Here is a 19,626-nt window from a genome sequence, read left to right as displayed (position 1 = left end):
CAGCACTGGCACCGTAACACTGATGGGTGTCCCATAAGGACATTGCACATTCATAAGGCAGCACATGCTTGAGGCTTTGTACACGGTATTATATCTATCTATATATATACACACACATACAAGGTTGGTGTATAAACATGTGGTGTTAGTTCTGAGATGGTCCTAGAAGGACAAAGAAAACCACAGCCCTATTGGTGGAGAGGCATGGACAGGCTGCTCACAGACCAATTTGATCTGCAAAATGTCGGCTTTATTAGAAGAAACACACACTTTATATACTGCTTATTACACCCAGATGCGTGATTCTTCTTCACACAGCATTGGATACATAAGGAAAACATACTTTGTTGTCCACTGCTAATTGGACCACAGCAGGTGTCCATATGAGCTGAGGGCACACGTTCACCCTCTTGAAACTCCACCTTAACCTTGGCAGGGAGCCTTCTTTGTCCTAACTTCAAAGGTTGTAGCCACATTAGCTATGCAGTTCTTTTACTGTCTGCACCCAGCCATGCCAAGGCAAGGCTCACAGAAATGCAAAGGAAATTGTTCACGCACAATCTCTATTCTCCCAACGCAGCCCCAGTCCAAGCAGGCACACATCAGCTGCCCCATCATCTCCCCCTCCTGCAGGTTGATCTCCTTGAGACCAGGCACTGAGGTGATCCTGAGACCTGTCACTGAGGTATTCATGAGACAAAGGCACTGAGGTGACCCTGAGAATAAGTGCAAGGCAGAGGTGCTGCTGAGGAAGGACAGCCCCGTGGTGGGGAAGAGGCCAAGCTGTGAGTGCCCAGCCCCAAGAAGGTGCTGTCTCCATCCCCTGTGTGCCAGGTGAACTGGGGCTTTGCTGCAGAGCTGCAGGTGCTGATTTGAGCGTCTCCAAGTGCTGAGATGGTGGGCACCCAGGAACACAAACTCTGCCTGGCCACGGAGCCTGCAAGGAGGAGCAGAGACAGCCCTGGCACTGTGGGGGGCCAGGTTGTCCCTGTGCCTTCCCCTGCAGGCCCTGGCTGTCCCTGCTGGGCCCCTGTCCATCCCCATCAGGTCCCTGCCCGTCCCCCCCGGTCTGAGCTCCCCCCAGGAAGTGCCGTGGAGCTGAAGCTGCTGCCATCCCCCCCCTGCAGCCGCTGCCCCAGCCAAGGGAGCAGCAAAGGGAGGGCCAGGAGCAGAGGCAGCAGCAGGGGAGCCCTGGGGGGGCCGGGAAGCTCTTGTGTGGGGCAGGAAAGAGGCGCTGGGCACGAGGCCGGGGCTGTGCTGAGCAGGCCCAGCCCTCACATCCCCCCAGCCAACGCCGGCTGCCTGGGGGGCGCGGGAGGGACCCCCAGCCCATGTGCCCCACACTGAGCTGGCAGAGAGAGAGCCAAGGGACAGGGACACGGGTGAGGGGACAGCCAGGGACACAGGTGAGGGCACGTATCATAGGTCTGAAAAGAGATGTTGGAATTTTTTCCCAATGTCCCCCCTTCCCCGTCTGTTTCTTCTGGGATGGAGGGGGGGACAGAGCGAAGCTGCTTGTGCTGGGCAGTGCAGGAGCAGGGGGGGAGGACGAGCTCTCTCGGGAAACGCAGTTGCTGGGGGATGGCTGGGAGTCGGTGGTTTGGGGGTTTTGGGTTTGGTCCAAGGACTGGACAGAGCAGGGAGCCCGGTTTGGGCCACCTCCTTTTCTTTTCCTGAGAGGAAATTCTTTTCCCCATGGGACACCTCGCAGAGAACAACTGAGTGAGAGAGACCGACCCATCTCAGAGCGAGGTATTCTCCCTTCGGACTGCCCGTGGGAAAAAGCACTTTTTTTTTCAGTGCAAGCAGCTGTTGAACTGCCGGGACAGTCCTGCCTTCCAGCCCCCCCTCCCCGGGTTGCCACGGGTTTCTCCCCCCCACCTGGGGAATTGGGACTTTGTTTTGTTTCTTCTCAAGATTTTTGATTGCACCGTTTGTTGTTCATTCAGGTTTTGTTAATAAAAAGCTGCTTCTTTTCCTTTTCCACACTTCCACCTGAAGTTTCTTAATTTCTAAACTGTAATCTTGTTAAACTAAGACAGCACAGCCAGGGACACGGGCAGGGACACAGGTGAGGGCACAGCCAGTGGCAGCAGAGCTGCCCAGCAGCTGGGGGTGTTGGTACCAGCTCTGCTGGGGCCGAGCAGAGCACAAGGCCTCTTCCAGACACCTGGAGCAGCCTCACACTTGCCAGCCCTGTCCTCATGGGGCGACACTGCACTCACAGGGGTGGCCACCACAGGGGTGGGCCTGCACTCACACAGAAATCTTCTGAGGGTCCTTTTGTCTGTATCCCTGTTTGCCAATCCATCCTGGGCACTCGAGGAACCCTCTGCAATCCCATCCGTGAGGCAGAATTCCCTCTCCTCCCCCTGACTGACTGATGTCACAGGTGCCATCTCTCTGCTCGTGAGGAGCTGGATCTTGCACCCAAGGCATCAAATCCTCTTGCCAAAGCCTCTTTCAGTCCAGCCTCGGATGCAGTGTCACCCCCACTGTCAGGGCAGATTTCAGAGTCCCCGAGGAGAGGGCACAGCTGGGACCCCTGGGCTCAGAAGGGCGATGCCAGCTCGGTCCTACCCTGTCCCTGCTCCCCAGGGACGCTGCTGCAGCACCTGGGCAGACAAACGGGAGCTCAGGATCCGGGGAGACAATGAGAGCTCAGGATCCGGGGAGACAACGAGAGCTCAGGATCCGGGGAGACAACGAGAGCTCAGGACCCAGGGACACAAACGAGAGCTCAGGACCTAGGGACACAAACGGGAGCTCAGGACCCGGGGACACAAACGGGAGCTCAGGACCCGGGGACACAAACGGGAGCTCAGGACCCGGGGACACAAACTAGAGCTCAGGACCCAGCCCCCGCCCCAGCCCCCTCTGGCCTTTCAGCTCCCTGTGGTGACACACGGGTGCCATTGCCCGGAAGCTGCTGGCCCAGGGCAGCTGCAGAATGGCAGTCTGTGTCCCCATGGATGTTCCTCCCCCTGCATTCACTCAAGTGCCCACAGGAAACCAGGAGAATGTGGAGACCAACAGCCAGGTGCCATCCCAATGTGAGTCACTGGGAACGTGGGTCACCAGGTCTGTTCCCAATGTGGATCCTCCAATGGATGATGCAGCTAGAGCAGCAGATGAAGCTCTTCCCGCAGTCGGTGCACTCGTAGGGCTTCCCTTACAGGTGGGTCCATTGGTGTGTTGTCAAGGCCCACCTCTGCCTGAAGCTCTTCCCACACTCCTCACACTTGTAGGGCCTCTCCCCGCTGTGGATGCGCCGGTGGGCAATGAGGTGGGAGCTGCGGGTGAAGCTCTTCCCGCAGTTGGTGCAGTGGAAGGGCCTCTCCCCTGTGTGTGTTTGCTCATGCAGGAGGAGATGTGACAATTCTTGGTGACCCAGGTGGGACAATGCTGTCGACCCTCCAGGGATTCTGGGACCCTGAGGACTCCAGCGAGCAGTGAAAATATTCTTCTGGGAGATCTCAGTCCCTGGATCTGGTGAGTTCAAAGCAAGATCCCTGGAATTTTATTAGGGCATTCCTGAGCATATAAAAGGTATACCTAAGCACCCTAGAAATGGAGCTCTAGAACAGAATAGAATAGAATTGGGTTGTGAAAGTGATAATATAACTCTAAAAGGAGGAGTGTGATATTTGGCTTATGAGAAGAAATCCCTACTGACTGAGTGAAAGGGGTGGGTTCCAGGCCCCAGGTGTGGTTCAGGGGGTGGGTTCCAGGCCCCAGGTGTGGTTCAGGGGGTGGGTTCCAGGCCTCAGGTGTGGGTCAGGGGGTGGGTTCCAGGCCCCAGGTGTGGTTCAGGGGGTGGGTTCCAGGCCCCAGCTGTGGGTCAGGGGGTGGGTTCCAGGCCCCAGGTGTGGTTTAGGGGGTGGGTTCCAGGCCCCAGGTGTGGTTCAGGGGGTGGGTTCCAGGCCCCAGGTGTGGGTCAGGGGGTGGGTTCCAGGCCCCAGCTGTGGGTCAGGGGGTGGGTTCCAGCCCCCCCGTGTGCTTTGCCCACAGATCAGTCACACACAGAGCTCTTGCCCATAGAGCTGCTTTGGGGAGGGCTTTGCTCAGGGAACTGTGTTTGTCAAAGCCAATGGTCAGTGCTGGAGAAAGTGAAGTGTTTGGGGAGTGTGTGTTACTGGCAGTGTGTGTTATAGTATTAGAATCCTGTCTGACTCGGGGATGCCCATAATAGATATAAAAAAGAAAAAATTCACTTGTTGTAGAGTCTTAAATGCAAAAGTTTGTTCTTGTGTGCATTTTAAAGCATTTGGTGCACATTAAATATTTGAAGGAAGGTAAATTGCCCCAGCAGCTGTTAAGCTGGGATTGTGTGTTCAGAGCATTCTTTAGTGTCAGCTTTAGTGTTTGCAGGGGTTGGATTTGTGTTAATTGTGCCAATATTCAATTAGTGATTAGTGAATTAGAGATTCAGTTTGTGGATTATAATATGGTTTTTCAGTTGCTGTTGTTTTGTCAGAGAAAAGAGAAGTGAACTGAAATCTCTAGATTTGTTCTTTGAACTGAGCAATAGTCAGGGTTTGGGAAGGTGTGGTTTGATACCAGGGAGCAGCAGCAGCTGGGGAGGTTCCTCCAGCTGCAGGGGAAGGAGGCAGAAATGGTCCCATTGAGAGAGGAGCAGAAGAAAGGATTTGGGTTTGGAAAGCTTTGGAGGGTTTAGTGTGAGAGCAGGGATTTGGAATGTGCGTGGGGAAGGGACAAACAGGAGCTGCCACAGCCTGGACTCCCCCCAGGGCTCCTGGCCAGGCAGGAAGGCTCCTGCCCTTGGAAGGTGTGTGGGAGGGCCCAGAGGTGTCATCCCCAGCTGAACCTCTGCTCCATGGACACTGGGAGAGAGAAAATGGATTTCTTGGGAGATCCTGGAGTGGTGTGTTGGGTTTGAAATAAGAGTAAAGGACAATTTAGTCAGAAACGATTCCTGTTGGTGGTGGCACAGAGCAAAAGGAAAATGGGCCTTTCTTTCAACCATTAAAATTTGGAATTGGTAAATGGGTATTGGCCCTTCAGTTTCTTTATGTGCCTGACTGTGCTGTACCATTCCTAGGCAAGCGATGGATTTAGTGAGTTAAATGACATTTGAAAAAGGGAAAATCCAAGTTTGTGGGTGCAGCTGCTCTGTCATTCCTGGGTTTTGGTGTCATTGTGTCACTCAGGGGTCCTGAGGAGGGTGAAGCCCTTCTGTGCAGGACATGGAGATGGTCCCTGGCCTGTCCAAATGTATTAAATGCTGCTGCTGAAGGAGCCTCCACAGTGATTTTATCTTCATTAAACCCCTGGAACCCACGGGCACCTGCTCCTGCCTGGACAGTAACCAGGAGTTTCCTTGGACTGGTGTCCCCCAGAAAGGACGTTTTCACCCCTGTTTCTGAGGCTTTTAATAGTCTTTGATCAATAAATATTTCTCCCTGTGATTTCTCCTTGTGGTGTCTTCTTGAAGCCTGAAGCAAGCAGAGGAGGGGATGCCAAAGATCCGCCCTCCCCTCTCTATTGTCACTCTGCACCCCCCAGGCCCTTTCTCTGCAGTGTTCTGTCTCCCTGGACGTCCCCCCAGGAACTTGTGCCCTTCCCTGCTGGCACGGGTGGGCACACCCCCCATCCCAGTCATGTTCCCAAGCACTGCCAGGGCCACCTGGGTGACCAGCAGGACATGAGTGGGGGTGGCTTGTGAGAGAGTCCCCAAAGGCTCCCTGTCCCCAGAGAGCAGAGCCACGGGGACCAGCAGGACAGGTCCTCCAGCAGGTCCCACTGCAAATGGCCCGGTTTGTGCTCCAGGAAGGAACAGGCAAGGACCCAGCTTGGGAGAAGATGCTCCAGGAAAGGACCAAGAGGGTCCAAGACACAGGATATGGGGCAGGAACACACCTTAGTGCCCCCTCACATACATGTGGTGTGAGTGAGAACAGCCTAGGGCAGAAACACCCACCTGCCCGGGGGCCCCAGCAGTGGGTCAGCACCAGGCTGCAAACAGGGCAGGGCAAAACTTGGCCCTGCAGACCCCACAACCGAGGCCAAAGAGAGACCAGCCAGGCCACCACCCCCAGCCCAGCCTATTGCACCTCCGGCCACAAGAGTGGGGACCAAAGCTGTGCTTCTCCTTCCTCCTCTGCACCCAGGAGCCCCAGCCCGGGGCACGATCCTGCCCCCAGCAGCACAGACTGCCAGGTCCCTGAGCCCCTGGGGCAGGAGCTCCTCGGGGCGCAGCCCCTGGGCCCTGCAGCACCACAACCTCCTGTAGGGCTGCCCCTGCCTGGGCTCAGACTGCCCAGCACGAGGGAAACCAGGAGCCAGAGAGCAGAGCTGGGGGCCTGCAGAACATCAGCATTTCCTGCCCTGCACAGCCAGGACAGTTTTCCAGAGCTCACTTAAAACAGCCCCTCCAGAACTTTCAGGGTGTTCCACAGGGCCCAGTCAGTCCCAGGATGATCCCAGTCAGTCCCAGGATGACCCCAGTCAGTCCCAGGATGACCCCAGTCACTCCTGGTTTCTCCCTGGGCCTGCATGGAATGAAGGGGCCAAGGTGACACTGCAGGGCCTCCTGGAACCAAAGAACCCTGAGACATTTGGGAACCTCCTGCAGTCAAGGGACAATTGGGAGCCTGCAGGGCCTCCTGGAAAAAAGGGACCCTGAGACACTGTGGAAACTCCTGGAATCCAGGGGCCTTTGTGACACTGCAGGGCCTCATGAAACCAAAGGAACCTGGAAACATTTGGGGAAGTTGTGGAATCAAGGGACCATTGTGACACTGCAGGGCAGGATGGAATTACAGGCACACTGGGACACTGTGGCAGGACATTCCCCCCTGGAATGGGACCAAGACAATGCCCTATTTGCAAATGTATCAGTGCTGAGCTGAGAGGGGCCCAGGCCAGGCCAGGAGATGTTGGAACCAGTCTGGGTTCAACCCTGAATTAACATCCTGATGGTGAGGCAACCCCTGGAGTCCAAGGGCTGTCAGTCCATCACTTTATACTGTAAAGTTCCAGTCCCCTTTCCCAGGGGCAGGTTTTTCCAACATAACCCCTCTTGGGGTATATGAGTGGAGATTCCCCCCTTGGCTGGGGACCCCCCTCAAGGTCAGTCCTCGAGGGTGAGCAAAAGAGATCTCCCCAGGAGCCTTGGTCTGGGGAAGTTACATCAAATGTCTACTTAATAATTATTTCTTTTTTGCCAGCTTTAGTATAATTCCTTCAATTATATTGTACTTATCCTGTACTACTGGTAGTTTTAGTGTTTATATTGTGTAGTAAATAATTCTGATTAAAATTTTTTTTGTCTGTTCATCTGTGATAATGAATAGTTCATTTCATATCAATATATCTGATTTTCCATCATTAAAACCTGCAGGGCAAAAGTGGTTCAATCACAGCTCTGTAATTCCTTAAATTCCAACCCTTGGCATAATCCAGGGCTGAGATTGGATCCAGCCACCCCCAGGCTCCTCTCTGAGCAGGAGTTTAGAGAGCCAGGGAGTCCTTTCTGCACCTCGGGACTCAAGGGCAGGACTTCTTTAATGAACTTTGTCTGAGCCTTCCGCTCCCCCCGGCAACAGGGGATGACAGGGAAAAGGGAGGGGAAAGGGGAGAAAAGGTGGAAAAAGGGGGTGGGACCCCTTCAACTGAGCGGTTGAGGGGGTGGGACCCCCAGAGCAGAGCACGGGGAAGCTGTGGTTTGACGGGACGATCGGAAAGGGGTGGGAGAGAAGGGAAAAGGGGTGGGATCCCCAAAACTGAGTGTGAGGGGGGTTGCCACCCCCAGCCTAAGTGGGAAGGGTTGGGAGCCCCTGGCTGAGCACAGAGGGTCTGGAAATTGGGGGGACGTTGGGAAAGAGGAGGGAGAGGGGGGAAGAGGGAGGTGGGACAGAAGGTCGAGGGGTCCCTTTGTGTCCCCCATCACATGAGCGTGACTCTCCTTCTTCATTTCCTGCCGGGGGTTTTGTAAACAGGGCCTTGTTGGAGTTGTTTTACCCCATTCCAGGCAGAGCATCCTGCTACAGGACCCCCATGGGACCCCCTACGCCCTTTCTCACCCTTTTCCTCACTGTCCCACCCATTTCCCACCCTCCCTGCAATCCCCTGCTCCCCCCACAGCTCGGTTTGGGGGTGGCCCCCTCCCCCACCCTGTTCAGTTCAAGGTCTCAGCCCCTTCTCGCTCACTTTGATGATGCAAAGCTCGTCCCTTTTCCCCCCTCTCCCACCCCTTTCCCATCAGACCCCCAAACTCCAGCTGCCCCAGTTGCTCCCACTAAATCTGGGAGTCCTACCTCCCCCTTTCTCTCAGTTTTGTGGGTCCCACCCCCCTCCTTCTCCATTTGGGGACCCCAGCTGTTCCGATCCACTTCAATGCAGAGGGGAACCAGGTTCTAAAACACTCCCATAAGCCAGGTTAAGGCACAAACGAGGCCAGATGCTGGATCCCAAAACGAGAATTCCACTTTGTTTTGGAACACAAAAGAGCAGAGAGAAAGAAGGGAGATAGGACAGTGGGACAAGCTAAGGGGAACTGTTAAAAGCACAGGACAGGAGTTAGCAGCACCAGGAAGTGCCGCTGCCTTGCAAGCTGGTAGATCTCTGCTGGGCTTCTGCCCTGGTCGCCTTGTAGCCTCCGAGGAACAAACCCAACCCGCAGGGGAAGGGGGTGGCAGCAGCTCCCGCAGCAGTCCTGCAACAGCTCCCCACAGTCCCCGGGCACGGCCTTAAATCCCCTCGCCGTGGGACCCCTGGATGCCCCCTGGCCCGTTCACCAGGATCCAAGCAAAGGTCTCCTGGCACCGAGATGGGCCCCGAGTGTCCCTTGGCTGGTTCCCCGGTCTCCAAGCGAGATCCGCCTGGCACACCTTCTCCCATTTTTGGATTGTCACAAGTTTTTCTCTTGTTTGCTCCTCTGCCTGCCTCTGCTGGCTTGCTGGGTGCCTCCTGGAGCTTTTGCAAGGAGCTCGGCTCCTGCAGCAGCCCGGCTGTGGCACCAAGGCTTTGGAACTCTGCTAAGGGAAAAGGTGAAGTTGCTGTTGGGCCAATGTTCCAGTGCTATTGCTAAGGGAAAATGTGAAGCTGCGGTGGATGGGGAGGATGTTGAGTTGCCCTGGAACTGGCCCAGTTGAATTAAAGTGCAGGTTGAAGGGTCGGTGCTGTTGCTAAGAGAGCAGCCCTGTTGCCGGGGAGCAGCCAATGGGGAGCTGCCCAGAGGCAGCCAATGGGGAAGCTGCGTGGTGGCGCAAAGGGCCAGCCAATGGGAGAGTGCGATGGAGCCAAGTGTAGCCAATAGCCAGCCAATGGGACCCCGAGCGGACGGGCAGCCAATGAGGAGCTGTGGCCGGGAAGGTGCTGAGGGACTGCGCATGCTCTGGGCCAGTCCCCGTGGGGGGCTTTTCCCAATTGTCCCCTGTTCAACTCACTTCAGCCTCCAACCCTGATAATTCCTGGCATCCCCCTGTCGCTGCAGAGATCCACATGGGTTCTGCACTTGACCGCCCTGGGGCAGGGGGTGAGCAGGGCATAACCAAGCTCAGGTGTGGACACCTGACATTTCTGGGGGTGCCTAGAAGAGAAGCTTTGGGCAAGGTGACTGTGGTTAAACCTGTCTGGCCATCCAGGGACAGCCAAGTTGCTCTCTCCCTTCCCCTCCTCAGTCAGACAAGAATTCAGTCCATGGAGAGGTTTCTTTGGAAGACAAATGTATTAATGAAGGACATCCACGTCTGCCCCCGGCCCACTTTCCTTTCTGCCTTCCTTTCTCTCAGTTTATTGCTGATCAGGCCATCCCATGGAATGGAATATCCCTTGGGTCAGTCCAGCCCAGCCCTCCCAGCCATGTCCCCTGTGAAACACTTGCCCAGCAGAGCCCATTGGGTGGGGGTGGTTGCAGAGACGCTTCCTGCGGGGCCAGCACTGCCCAGGGACAGCCAAACCCTTGGGCTGGGACCAACAGCGCTGCAGCCACGAGCACCAACCCAGCAGGACAGGGGCTGCTCTGGGCAAAGGGAACTGCAGCCCAGGCACAGCCAGGGCAGGGCTGCTCAGGGGGCTCTTCCAGCCTCTGGTATTCTGGGACTCAATGAAGCTTTTCCTTGGAGAGCTCTTTGAAGGCCCAAGTGAGAGAGAGGCAGAAGTGCAGCTGTCAAATGCAGCAGGATAAACACAGCAGTTCCATTGAGGAACATTTCTGCCCTCAACCTCTTGTTAGGAAATGTGTTGGATAGATTTGATGAAACAAGCTTCCTTTTCTCTGGTCCAGTGGTAGGTCACAAAAAGGAGGGTGATGGCTGGTACAGTGCTGTGTGATAAGTTGTATTTCAGCAACTCACTATCCAGAAAGAATGCTGGTGGCTGTGAAGGGCCTGTGAGGTCCCTTCTCTCTGCAGGAGCTGATGGCTCAGCCCGTGACTCGGGGCTGGGCCAGGGGCTCTCCAGCTGCCCCTGCCCTGGCCTGTGACAGCCCAGCACAAGGCCCCTGGCTGGCACAGGCCCTGGGAGATCCCCTGTGCCTCAGGGCCTGGGCTCACTCCAGCAACGGGGCTTCTCTTTGGGCTGCCCCGTCCCTCGTGCTGAGCGCAGGATGGGACAGCAGCAGGCACAGCTGGGCCCTGTCTGTGCCCGCAGCTGAAAGGAGCAGCCTGGGCACAGCACGGGGAGGCTGCTGCTGGCAGGGCACAGCAAAGGGCCCGGGCAGGCTGGGCACTGGCACCCCCTTGTCCTTCCCTCAGCGTCACCCCCCCAAGGCAGTGCCCCCGGCAGAGCCCTGAGCCAGGCGGGAGGGACAGGATCTGCCTTCCCCGGGCTGGGGGTCAGGGCTGGGCCTTTCTGCTGCCTCCAACCAAGCCAGGCTGTGCTCAACATCTCAGCTGCCTGCACAGAGCCTTTGCCTCCCTGCACTCACGGCCCTCAAGGATCTGCTGGAGAGTCCCTGGGGAGGCTTTGTCAGGAAGGGCCCTCAATGGGGCTCGTTAATGCTTGAAGGGACTAAAGGTTTATTCAGGTCCTTTGCCTTTCCTTTTGACTTTGAGTCTAGGAGAGGTTTGATCAGTCATGGTCTCCAATTCTCTGCTTTAATTAGTCCCTTGAGAGGCTTTGTCAGTAGGTCCTCCAGGGTTTTTAAGGAGCTTTGGGATTTCCTTTGGAAACTGAGCCTTTGAGAGCTTTGCGCAATCATGGCCTCCAATCCTCTCCTCCAACCAGTCCATGAGGAGCCTGTCTTGGGAATGGCCCTCAGTGGGACCCATTAATGCTTTGAGATACTTTGGGTTTTTCTTCTGACTTTCACTTCTGGACAGGTTTGTGCAATCTCCCCTCAGTACCTGAGGTTCAAGGATTCAGCACCAAAAGCCCCCCGGGGCTCATTCAGATAAAGCAAATCCTAACAAACCACAGCCGTTCCTGGGATTTTCCTCCAGTCTAGCCAGTAAATTAGGAATGTTGTTCCATGGAATCAGGGGACCATTGTGACACTGCAGGGCCCCAGGGAACTCTTTTGCCTGCGACGAGGGTCAGCACAAGAGACACCGACACCAACTTTGGAGAACAAGTGTGTAATTTTCCTGCAGTGCAAAGCAGCAAAGAATGACAAAAGGCTGAGCTCAGTAACGCACCTCATCGTTCCTACCAAGAGTGCCTGGAGTGAGTAGAAAAGCTCCCTGCCCAGTTGCCCTCATCTGTTCCCCTCAGCCAGGCCCGCACGGCAGCGGGGGAGCCCCGGTCGCAGCCAAGGGTTGGAGAACCCCTCCCGGGCACGGGAAATCCCACCCAGGGCGTCCACTCGTAGGGGAGGGCTCCACCTCTGCTGGGAGGGGGTCCAGCTTTTCTGGCCTTGCAGAAACAAGCTCACAGAGCTACGAGTGTGCAAAACCATCTGGCTCCCTTCTCCTCCTGGGTTCCACCCACAGCCTGGCCAGGGCTTAAGGGGAAAACCCAGGCAGTCAACCTGCCCCATCTGCTGCCAAACAAGGCCACACATCCACTGCCAGGGCCTTGACCACTCTCTAAAGACAGGAAGATAAAGATCACATTTTGCTCACAATCAGACATAAGATTTGATTAATCAACACATACAAATATCATTCACTAATGAGCTGAGACTCACAGATCTCACTAATAAGCACATTTATTTTGTTCAGGGGCAGATACACGGGGAGTCTTTCCACACTACATCTTTGACCAACAAACATACACAGTTTTAGCTAAGGAGCAAATACAGGGATAAACAGACTGTTAGGTTGGAAGGTTCATCTGGAGCTCAGCTTTGGCTCAGGGCCTGTTGTTCAGCCTCAGCACTTCAGTGACAGCCACACAGGGCTTTACATGACACACACAGTTTCCAGATTCATTAGAGATTCTCCCTTACTTAAGACATAGATGTTACTTTGCTTTACACAGTCCCCCCCCCTATTGCAAGTCCTTAGTTGGTCCTTTGGGGTCTCCTTCAGGGCTCTCTGGTGGGTTTTTGGGTATCTGGTGCCCCCCAAAGTTGAGGTGTCCACTTCTTGACCTCGGTTCTGAGCAGACACAGTGTCATTACCTTTCACCACAAAGACTGGAACGTTTGGGTTTGATCTTCTCTGGGCCCACAGAGCTCAGCTTCCATCCTGTTTGCTTAGTTACATCCCTGATCCAATTCTCTAGGACCTCTCCAAGATTACAGTTCTCCTTCCTTGGCCACAGAGAAATGTTGGGAGCAGTCTTCTATATCCCACCTCAAATCCCCCCTTTTTTCAGACTAAGCTCCTGAAGGGATAGAGTGTCTTAGGAGCTTTATTTCATTTTACAGCTCAAGGCATTAGAACAGCTACAGCACTGAATCCTGATGCAAGCTAAAATACAAATGCCCTTCCAGCTTTGGGGCAACCCTTCACAGGTGTTATTTCCACACACCAATCCCACCCCGTTCCTTTGGGGACCGGCCAAGGATCAGTCATTTCCCCAGCAGGAAGGGTTTGAGGACATTGGGGGTGATTTCCCACCAACGGGCCACTCTCATTAACACAATCCACTTGTCCTGTTCCTTTAGTGGGGGTCACAGCTTTGGACACAGGCAGGATTGTCAGAGGTGGTGGGGGGTACTTGCACACTGACTGCTGGGTCTACTTTTCGGGGAACACAAGTGCTCACCCAGTGACCAGGAATCATTTCTGCCAGAATAGGGAAGGCAGAAATGGTGAATGGCTTCCTTGTCTTTTCAGGTAAAGGAGTGCACACCCAGCAATCCCTTGGAGGCAACACTTGGGTCACGTTTGAGACTAAAAGGAGATGTAAATTTTGCTCCCAAGTCAAGACCCAATTAACTATTGTCAGGAGAGCCAAAGCAGACTTAAGCATTTGGTTTCTTCTCAGACAACCTCTCAGTTACCCAAGGGGCTCTGGCCTTTGGAATTCTGCAATAATGCATCCCTGATTTGACTTTTGTACCACTTCTACAATCAAGTGGGCACCTCTGTCTGATGACATTCCCAAATGTACCTCGAATCCAGGGATTCTTGGATTCAACAATATTCCACTCACTTCCCCAGCCAAGTTGGTGTGACAAGGAAAAGCCTCTGGCCACCCAGAGAAGGTATCCCCCAAGACCAGGAGATCTTTACACCCCCCTTGTCTGGGCAATTCAGTCACGTCCATCTGCCAACATTCACCTACAACAATTCTACATTTTCCATCACCTGTTCCCACTCCACTGGCAGGGTTTGGATTATTTCTCTTCCACACACCACACTGCTGACTCACTGCTTGTACAACTGGGGTCAGTTTTGGACCAAGAACCCACTTGGACAAATGTTACAGTGCAGAAACAAATACAAACACAAAACAAGGATCAGTGGAGAAAACAAAGCCAGAGACCAAATGGGGGAACACCAAATAACCCACCCAAAGAGCTGGAAGATCCACACATCTTAGAGGGACAGGATTCCCCAGAAAAATGCCTTATTATCCAATGGGATCTTCCCCCATCCCAGACCAGTCCAGGGATCTGTGGTCTTCTCCAGGAAAGTCCTGGGGCCGGCATGAAGATCCAGAGATCCCTCGGATCCACGGGAGATCAGGCAGAGGGTCCCATCTGGGGCCAGAAATGGTCTCCAAAAGCAGCAGAAAGCAAGTCCTTAACCCCAGCTGGGAGGTGTTAAGAAGCAGGCATTCTTTAGGGCAGCGTGCTGGACGCCTGCAGGAGAGTTCTTCTAATCCAGCCTGCTCAGGGACACAGGCAGGGCTTGGGATTACACCCACTGATTCCAGAGGCATTGGATATTCCCCCTTACTGAACACATGTCCATTACTGTGCTTTACACAGTCACACCCCTATTGCAAGTCCCTATTTGGTCATTTGGGGTCTTCTCTGGGGGTCTCTGGTGGGTTTTTTGGCATCTGGTGCCCCCCAAAGCTCAGGTGTCTGCTTCTTGACCTCGGTTCTCAGCATCACTGGTTTTCCCCACAGAGACCGTCATGTTTGGTTTGATCTTCTCTGGGTCCCCAGAGCTCAGCTCACATCCTGTTTGCTTGAGTTCCAGCCCTGATCCAATTCTCCAGGACTTCTCTAAGATTCTACTGTTCCTTATTTGGCCAGAGCAGAATCTTGGCAGCAATGTTCTACTTCTCCCAAACCAAGGCTCCCCCTGCACCAGCCACTGCCAAACAAGGCCAGACATCGACTGCCATGGCCTCGACCACTCTCTAGATACAGACAGAGAAAGATCAGATTTTGCTCACAATCAGACCTATTTTGTTAAGGAACAGATACAAACAGGATTCACTGATGAGCCCAGACTAACAGATCTTCCTAAGAAGCACACCTGTTTGGTTCAGGAGCAGATACACAGGTGGAGTCCCATCCCACCACATTTGTACCAACAAATAGACCCAGTTTTAGCTCAGGAGCAGATACATGGAGACACAGCCCATTAGGTTGGAAGGTTCATCTAGAGCTCAGCTTTGGCTCAGGGGCTGTTGTTCAGCCTCAGCACTTCAGTGACAGCCACACAGGGCTTTACATTACACACACAGTTTCCAGATTCATTACAGAGTCTTGCTTACGTAATACAGACACTTGTGGGCAACACTTGGATCACCTTTGGCCCTAAAAAGACCTGTAAATTTTCCTCCCACGTCAACAGTGTTTGAACTGTGTTCAGAAGAGCAAAACAAGAGTGAAGCATTTTGTTTCTGCAGTCAAGTGGGAACCTCTGTCTGATGACATTCCCAAAGGCATCCCAAATACAGGGAGGATTGCATTGAACAGGATTGCAGTCTCTTTCCCAACCTGCTTAGTGCAACAAGGAACAGCCTCTGGCCACCCAGAGAAGGTATCCCCCAAGACTAGGAGATCTTTACACCCCCCTTTTCTGGGCAATTCAGTCACATCCATCTGCCAACATTCACCTGCAACAATTCTACATTTTCCATCACCTGTTCCCACTCCACTGGCAGGGTTTGGATTATTTCTCTTCCACACACCACACTGCTGACTCACTGCTTGTACAACTGGGGTCAGTTTTGGACCTAGAACCCACTTGTGCAAATGTTTCAATAATTTGCTTCACTCCAAGGAATACCCTCATGTTCCCCATCCACCAGGTCACAGGAGATTGGCTCAGGGACTATTATTTGCCCACTTGGGGGAACTGCCCAGCCTCCTGGAGCAAATTTTGCTCTAAGGTTTCAAGGAGTTGACAATCCTTAGCACTAGACTCCTTTTCTTCTACTGGGAGAAGGATCTCTGTCAGGATCTCTGACCTGGTGGTGGGGAGTTCTGTGCATCCAGAGAATTGTTTTCCATGCCGGACAAAGCTGCCCCCCCTGGGAAACAATTCCCAACCAGGACTTTCCAAGGGGCTGTCTCCTAAGTCAGCTCTGCCCCAATACACTTTCCCTCTAGTCTGGAAGCAATCCCGCTCTGGGCTTCCTTTGCTGGGGCTGGGGCAGTTGACAGGTTGCTTCTTTCCTTCCTGGCCCAGCCTCCCTTGTCCTTGGAGAATTCCAAAGCCCACGGAGGCTCCTGGGCTCTGGACTACTTGCACTTTGTGTTTGGGATACCCCATATCCACTCAGCCCAAGGAAATTCCACAGGGCCACAGTCTGACCCCAACGTTGCTGCTCAGCATCAGTGGCTATCAAAAGATCATCCACACCCTGCAATAAGGCTCCAAGAGGGTGGGTTTGGACTTCTCCATTCCTCCAGTCCCTTGGCCAATTGAGTTCCAAATATTGGGGGGCTATTTTTAAACCCCTGCAATAGGACCACCAAAGTCAGATGGGTTTTCCTCCCCGGCTTTGCATTTTCCCATTGGAAAGCAAAAGCTCTTGACTTTCCCAACTCAAAGGGAGACACAAAAAGGCAGCTTTCAAACCTAATCCTGTGAAACAAATTAAAGTCTCATTTAGGGGACTTAGCAAAGTGTAAGGATTCGCTACGACTGCTTGTATATCTTCTACTCTATTCTTTATAGCTCTAAGGTCTTGGACTAACTGGCATAGCCTTCCATTTGCCTGCTTGACTGGCAAAACTGGAGCATTCCATTTAGATTCACATTCTTTTCACAAGCAAAATTTCATCAATTGTTCTACAAAGGGTGAGAATCCCTTACAACTTTCTATTTGCAAAGGACATTGCTTTGGCCTCACCAACCCCACTCCAGGTTTCTCTGGAATTCTCACGGGTTCTGCTCTCTTGGATCATGGAGGCACCTCTCCAGCCCATCCTGTTGGAACCACTGCATCCCCAAGTGATGGTGGCAGATGGATTACTTCTGCTTTGGGAGACTCTCATGCAAAACTAGAAACTTCCCCAGAATTAGGCTCTGCAATAATAACCTATATTGGACCATTTTTCAATTGGATTGTGGCATTTCATTTTGCCAAGAGATCTCTCCCAAGCAGAGGCTTTGGGGAATTGGGGAAATACAAAAACTGGGGAGCCAACCACTGTTTTCCCAATTTCAAAGCCACAGCATTAAAAATGGCCCAGTTTCCCAATTCCCTGGCACACCAGACAATTGTTCTAGAATTGTCCCTTGAGTTTCATTTTCCCGGATTTAACACAGAGGAACAAGTTCCCACAGCTACAAACAATTGTGCTTAGTTTGGCTGGAACCAGATGTTCTGATGGGGAAGAATCCTCTGGTGCCCCCTCAGTCGTCTTCAGTGATGCCACGAGAGGGTTCGGAGGGTTCTGAAGTTTCAGTTGCGGACAATCCCATTTCCAGTGTCCATCTTTCTTACAGGATGCACAGGGACTGATCCCAGGTCTCCTGGGGGGATGTTTGAAGCAGGCTGCCCATGCTCTCGTCCTCTTCCTCTCCCCGGGGGCACCATTTCCTCAGGGATTTCTTCCAGGACTGCAACTCCAACCTCCAACAATGTCCCCAAATTAGACTGATCTTGTCCCTCAGCTTGATTTTCCTTTCCGGGCTCACACCAAGGGCTCTGAGGGTGCTGCATTCACACCACAATCTTTCTGCCCTTTCACAGGTTCTGCAAAGTGAAAAACACATCACCAGACATAACCTCCTTCCACTTCTGTTCCCCTTCTCAAACAGCATCAACTGCAACAATGGATTCTAATTCAGTGTTCCAGAACAGCCACCCATTGATTCCAACACTCCATTAAATTCTCCCTGGGAGCTGTTCCTCCGGGGGGGCCGCCAATCTTCATCCAATATTGCAAAATGCAACCAAGGGGGGACTTCTTCCAAATTCCCCCTTCAGATTGCCCACTTCCCAGCTCTAAACAGTAGACCCAAAATGTTACAATACAGAAACAAATACAAGTACAGAACAATAGTGATCGATAAAACAAAGCCAGAGACCAAATTCCAGAATACCAAAGAACCCACCCAAAGCGCTGGAAGATCCACAGGTCTCAGATGAGCAGGATTCCCAAAATACCAAAGAACCCCAAGTGTGCTGAAAGATCCATACGTTTGACATGGGCAGGATTCCCAATAAGAATGCCTTGTTATCCACTGGGATCTTACCTGTGTCCCAGACTGGGCAGGGGATCTGTGCTCTTCTGCAGCAAAGTCCTGGTGCTGGCGTGAAGATCCAGAGATCCCTCGGATCCGCGGGAGATCAGGCAGAGGTGTCCTGTCTGGGGGCCAAAAATGATACGCAAAAGCTGCTGAGATACAGCTCGAACAAGCTGAAAACTAAACTGTGATTTGGGATCGTCCCAGATCGACTGGATTTCAGCAATTACTCAACACAGGTGCCACCTCCTCCAGCCAAGCCCAGGAGATCAACCTCCTCAGCAGCTGCAAGAGCGGGATGTTCATGTGCCTGCTGCCATCTCCCCAAAGCCATTATCCCACTCCTGCTGACAAGATGGGCAAGAGGAGCATCTACCTCACAAGATCTGCTGCCGCAAGAAGAGCGTGTCCCAAAGGATGTCCTCAGCCTTCTCAGAGGGGACGTCAGATCCTCTCCAGGGATGGTCCCAGCCCTTCCCAACCCGGACTGGGCACCAGCTCCAACTCTTCCCTGGAAAACAAACAACAAATTCATGAACAGAGATTACAAAGCAAAAGCAGAAACAAGAAAAAAAGGTAAAATGTTAACCTTCTGTCAGGGTTCTGAGGAAGGCCCAAGCCCTCCAGGCCAAAGGAAAACCCCACCTCCTCCAGCTCAGGAAAACCCAGGCCTTCTCCCTGCCCTGCTGCACTGGCCCAAAGAAAGGCTCCTAAGCCAAGGCAGCCCAAGCCTTTCCTGGCCTGCAGCCCAAAGCAGCTGGTGTTCTGCAGCCCCGCCTTTGCTCCCCCCACGGGGGTTTGTTTTTGGCAGGCTGGCTGTCCCTGCCCCAGCCCCGCCCAGCAAAGGGGCAGTGGCAGAGGCTGGGGGCAGAGCCGGGCTCCCATTTCACAGCCAGCCCAGAGCACCCGCCCGCCCTCCTGCCAAGAAGCAGCTTGGCAGCCGGCTGAAGAATTCCTCAGGTTCCCCATCAGCAAAGGGGGAACCTTCGGTGCCCAGCCAGGCTGTGCAATGCCCGTGTCCGGGAGCACCCCCTGGGTGTGGACTCATCTGCAAACGGCGTGTGGAGCACGGCTTGGAGGAAGGGGCCAGAATCAAAGTCCATCCTCTTCAGCTCGCCGGCGTCCAGGTCAACTGAGAGCTTGTCATCCTCGACGTCGTCCTCGATGTCTCCAGCAGCAGGCCCACCCGGCACAGCTTCTCCAGAGGCCCCTTCTCCTTCCCTGGGGACCAGACCAGGCTGTCAGCGTTCTGCCGAGGGCCCAGCTGTCTGTGAAGCGGGACGAGCAAAACCAGGTTGGATGGTGGCCACCAGCACTTGGGAGACCGGGTCTGCAGCCCAGCTCCAGCACAAAGAGGGGCGTGTTCCCGTGGGATGACCCCCCCTCAGTGCTACAGGCTGACAAAAAAGTCTGGTTTCCTTTGGTTCTTATTGCCAAGAGATGTGTGGAGGTGTTACCTGCCAGGCCCCTGGATCAAAGGGAGCACGTGGATCTCTCCCGTCTTCTAGGGCAGGGGAATGCCCTGCACCCAAGGATGGCACAAAAGGTCTTCCAGTGCTGGCCTGTCCGAGGGGCGGATGGACAAACACCACCTGATAAGGTGCTGGCAGCCTGGGGGGAAAATGGCCGGTCAGTTGGAGAAGGATCCTGTCCCCTCTGTCCCACTGTC

At 53.7% G+C, this 19,626-nt stretch overlaps 2 long non-coding RNA genes across 3 annotated transcripts; one reads left to right on the top strand and one right to left on the bottom strand.

Annotated features, from left to right (window-relative positions):
• The first annotated feature begins 11,445 nt into the window (after positions 1-11,445).
• Positions 11,446-17,637, top strand: LOC135406471 (uncharacterized). Its single transcript, XR_010426273.1, has 2 exons — positions 11,446-11,628; positions 17,461-17,637. It is a non-coding gene; the product is annotated as an uncharacterized LOC135406471 (long non-coding RNA).
• Positions 16,505-19,607, bottom strand: LOC135406470 (uncharacterized). Of its 2 annotated transcripts, XR_010426272.1 has the most exons (4): positions 19,415-19,607; positions 18,334-19,221; positions 17,967-18,079; positions 16,505-17,463 (listed from the first exon to the last, which is right to left on the bottom strand). It is a non-coding gene; the product is annotated as an uncharacterized LOC135406470 (long non-coding RNA). The 2 variants fall into 2 exon arrangements; XR_010426271.1 differs by lacking the exon at positions 19,415-19,607 and having other exon boundaries at positions 18,334-19,336.
• Positions 19,608-19,626: the final 19 nt, after the last annotated feature.

The sequence above is a fragment of the Pseudopipra pipra genome, chromosome W (genome assembly GCF_036250125.1).
Source record: "Pseudopipra pipra isolate bDixPip1 chromosome W, bDixPip1.hap1, whole genome shotgun sequence".
In the NCBI taxonomy this organism is placed as follows: domain Eukaryota; kingdom Metazoa; phylum Chordata; class Aves; order Passeriformes; family Pipridae; genus Pseudopipra; species Pseudopipra pipra.
Note: the sequence above shows the minus strand (reverse complement) of the source record. Positions and strands in the feature narration are given on the sequence as shown.